The following is a 4,412-nucleotide window of genomic DNA, read 5'->3' as shown; positions in this document are numbered from 1 at the left end:
GGCGGGCACGAGGCGGACGGCCCGCCCCTCGCAGTGGCCATCTTGGGGAGGTCGCTTGCGGGCCTGGCGGGGGAAGCCTGGAGGGGAGCTGGGTCCCCCAGCCGCGGGGTGCCGAGGCCGCCGCGGGGTGCCGGAGGCCTCCGCCGAGAGTCCTCGGGTACCCGGTCTGCAGTCTTCTCCTTCCTGCCGCTCCCTACCCCCAAGGGACTTCTTTGAGGCAAACTCCGCAGCATGTTCTTTGGGTCCTCTTCCCTTAAAATGCATTACAAGGTTTGCCCGTTTCTATAAACTGAAATTCTAGACGAAGTGACCAGGATTAGATCCTGCTAGAGCAGAGATATAGCTTTTAATATATTGGATGGTTTTTGTGAGAAACCCTTAATAGATATAAAAGAACACTCCAAAGACAAGGCACGATTCAAATGTATGGTTATTTTTGTCATCCTGTAAACCAGTGCTTGCTTATAGAAATATGTGGTTCACACAGAAATCAAAAATTTCCCATGTGCTTATAAAAAATAAACCAATTAAATTATATATTTATTTAACCCAATATATCCAAAGTAAGATTGCAACATGCAATCAATGAAGCAAGCTGCAGTGAAGCAGACCCATAATCCCAAGGACACCAGAGGCTAAAACAGGAGGACCCCAAGTTCAAGGTCAACCCCCGAAATTTAGTGAGACTCTGTTTTAAAGATTAATAAGGATTGGGGATGTAGCTCAGTGGTAGAGTGCCCTTAGATTCAATCCCCAGTACAAAACAAACAAAAACCAAAAGAGCAGCTTTAACTCTTGGAAAAAAAATTTAGTTAGTATTTGAAATCTAGTGTATAGTTTTGACTTACAGCTTGCTTCAGTTTGGGCTATCTATAACACAAGTGGTCAGGGGCTGCGTAGGCTAGTGCTGCTTGTCACACTTGTCAAAGGAGAGGACAGACAGGTTTAGGCCAACAAGAATGAGCTCAGCACACAGTCCAGTTCTTCCGTCTCCTGTTTGTCCAGTTCTCTGGCAAATAGGGTCCTAAATTTGATGAGCTAGATAAACACCACACAGTCCTATGGTAAAATAGTAGGTACTATGGCAAGTAGAAAGAGATTGCTTTTATGGAAAGCAAATTTGGTTGCAATTACTGTTCAAAGAGTCTCAATTCAGTTTAATGACATGTGATGCTATTATGTTGGAGAAAGGCTAAAGTTTGTTTTTTAGCCCTTTAGGTTGCTTTTTTGGTCTTGTGATTGGGCTCACTCAGAGATTTATGGAAAGAAGAGGCAATATTCTTTTTCTTCTTATACCTTTTCTCACCAGACTCCAGAAAGTGAGATGGAATTTTACATGTTCTGCTCTGGGAAAATAGTTTTGGACAGAACCTTACATCCTTGCAATGAGACTTCTTTTGGAGAAGTCTATGGTCATTTTTCATGGTACACATGACTAGATTATAAACTAGAATTGCTGAAGATATTAGGAGTAATTGTATTCAAGCATCTCTAGTGTTGATACATTTTTACTCCAAAGTGGTAAACATTAAAAAGTGACCAGAATAGCCCTTCATGGAATAAGCCTAATAGTTGTTTGTTGTAGAGGCACAAAATTGTATAGAACTAGCCAATAGGAAGTGATGGAAGGAACAAAGGAGATGGCGGTGAAGGGATGTATAGAGAAGGGAAAGGATTAGCATGAAATACTTTTAAAGAAAACATTTTAAAACCATAAATATGCTGGCTTTAGTGGCATACACCTGTAATCCCTGCCTTGGGAGTCTGAGGCAGGAGGATCACGGGTTTGAAACCAGCCTTCCCAATTTAGCAAGTCCTAACCACCTAAGTGAGTTTGTCTCAGAATAAAAAAAAAATATAAAGGGCTCAGGGTATAGCTCAGTGGTAAAGCACCCCTGGGTTCAATCTCCAGCACCAAGAAAAACAAACAAACAAACAGAAAAAAACCATAAATACTTCATAGATCTAGGGAATATCTAATGGTGATAGCAATTCAGGTTATAGGTCACTATGATAACAAGTAGTCCCTTCCTTCCCTCTTTCCCTCTTTTCTTTCCTTCCTTCCTTCCTTCCACTAGTGGGGATTGAACCCAGGGAGTTTTAGCAAAGTAACTATATCCCCTACCCTTATTTTAAAAGTAACTACACCCCCTGCCCTTATTTTATTTTTCAGACAGGGTTTCAGTAAGTTGCTGAGGCTGTCTTCAAACTTGCAATCCTCCTGCTGTGTATACCACTGGTCCAGTTTGTATCTTCACTAATAGATGAGGTCACTCTCTTCTGTGAATTACTAGGCAGTGCCATCCTCCACCTTCTTACCTATTCAGTGAGCCTTTGTTGAGGCATTATTCTGTAAAGGAAATTTACAGGAGACCAGGATGAGTTGAGATTTTACTGTAGATTTATTTCTAAGATGTTTTTCATTTCTAACACTCTACGATCTTATGAAAATGGAAGTAGGAAAAAAAAAGATAATGGTCCTAGTCCTATTATTGTTTCACATTCCAGCTTCTTTACTGTTTAAAATTATTTAGCTTTTGAATTTATTTTTGTAGTACTGGGGATTAAACCCAGGGGCATTTTAAATCCCCAGCCCTTTTTATTTACCATTTGGAAACAGGACCTTACTGAATTGTTGAGGCTGACCTCAAACTTATGATCTTCCTGCCTCAGCCTCCTGAGAACTGGGATTACAGGTATGCACCACTGCATCCAGCTCCTTATTTTCTTTTTTAGTTTTTTCTTCAGTTGGATGGATATTAACTATCTAACTTAACCTTTTACTCTCCCCTGCTACATAATCCTTGAAAAATGCAAGTCCAGAATTATTTCAGCACCAGTAATATGTCTTTAAATTCTTCCCATAATTTGCAGAAACAAAGGAAAAAACAGATTAAGAAGCCAAACACCCAAAAGGAGTAGATCATCTTCTTCTCCTTCTGCTTTTCCTTCTCCTTCTTCTTCTTGGTGCTGGGGATTGAATCTAGAGTTTTGAGCATGCTAAGCAAGTGCTCTACTACTGAACAGAACTTTCAGTCCTTTGTGTTTTACCTGAGCTATATCCCCAGCCCTTTTTTTTACAGTTTTATTTTGAGACAGAATCTTGCTATATTGCCCAAGTTGGCCTTGAACTCGAACTCCTGCCTTGTCCTTCGGAGTAGCTGGAATTACAGGTGTATGCCATTAGATTTTATGAATAATCTAAAACTTGGTATTCATCATAAATGTCATCAAGTTTTTAAAAACATTCACCTCTATAGTCCTAGGTCCTCTATATGAGAGAAGCATATAAATTTTAAAATTATTTCCTGAGCCTATAGTAATTCTGTTTTTTTTTTTTTTCGGTGGGGGGGATGTTAGAAAAAAGATTAGTGTTGCTTAGTTATTTGACTTTGAAGAGAAGTGGAGTCATAGTGCCCATGTCCCAGGTTAAATGAATTCAGGCAGAGTAGCCTAAGACAGCAATTCCTGCACAAACATGCTGTCATATTTGGCTTTTGAAATGTCAGTATAGATTGTAGACCTGGGGAGGGCCCTAAAAAATCATCTGATCTTTCACATAGAAAGAATGACATTTAGACCATCCCAAAGAGCATAAAATTTTCCCCAATTTCTGAGACTTTTCAGAGAAGAAAATGTTATCTGTGCTAAACCCTGGACTTACTTTCTATTGGCAGGGAACTACTTATTCCTATTTCAAACTTTAGCCAGATGTATGTAAATTCTTTTAAAATACTCTGCCAGGTGCAGAGGTGTACATCTGTGATCCCAGCTACTTACATGGAGGCTGAGCTATTTGAAGCAGATGGCAAATTCAAGTCCATCCTGGACAATTAAGTGAGACCATGTATACAAAAAAAAAAAAAAAAAAAANNNAAAAAAAAAAAAAAAAAAAAAAAAAAAAGAGTTGGGGATGTAACTAAGTGGTAAAGGGCCTGAGTTCTATCCCCAATATCACCTGTGCCTCTCCCCGCCACCAGCCCAAAACAAAACAAAACAAAACAAAACCTAACAACAAAGCCCAGTGAAGTTGTTAAATTTCCCTTTTGCCTTTTGTGGGGTCAACTGGTGAGTTCACTTTTTAGAGAGTTCCTGTCACCACCAACCCCAGTGCTGGGGGTTGAACCTAAGGCCTCATGAATGCTGGGCAAGCACTCTACTGCTGAGCCACATTCCCCCCCCCCCCCCCGCCCCCCGCCACGCCCTCCACCTTGGTTTTAACGTTGTTCTCTTTTTAGAATCTTCAGGTTTCTATTTATTCATTCAGTACTGGGGATGGAACACCCAGTGCCCTTGTACATGGCAGGCAAGTGCCACCACTGAACTACATCCCCAGCCAGCCCTGTTTGTTTTAATTGAAGCCCAGAACCAGACAATTCCTCTCAACAGGGTCAAACCAGCTTATTTTCTGC

This window comes from Marmota marmota, unplaced genomic scaffold, assembly GCF_001458135.2.
Source record: "Marmota marmota marmota unplaced genomic scaffold, marMar, whole genome shotgun sequence".
NCBI lineage: Eukaryota > Metazoa > Chordata > Mammalia > Rodentia > Sciuridae > Marmota > Marmota marmota.
This window is presented reverse-complemented; position numbering follows the sequence as displayed.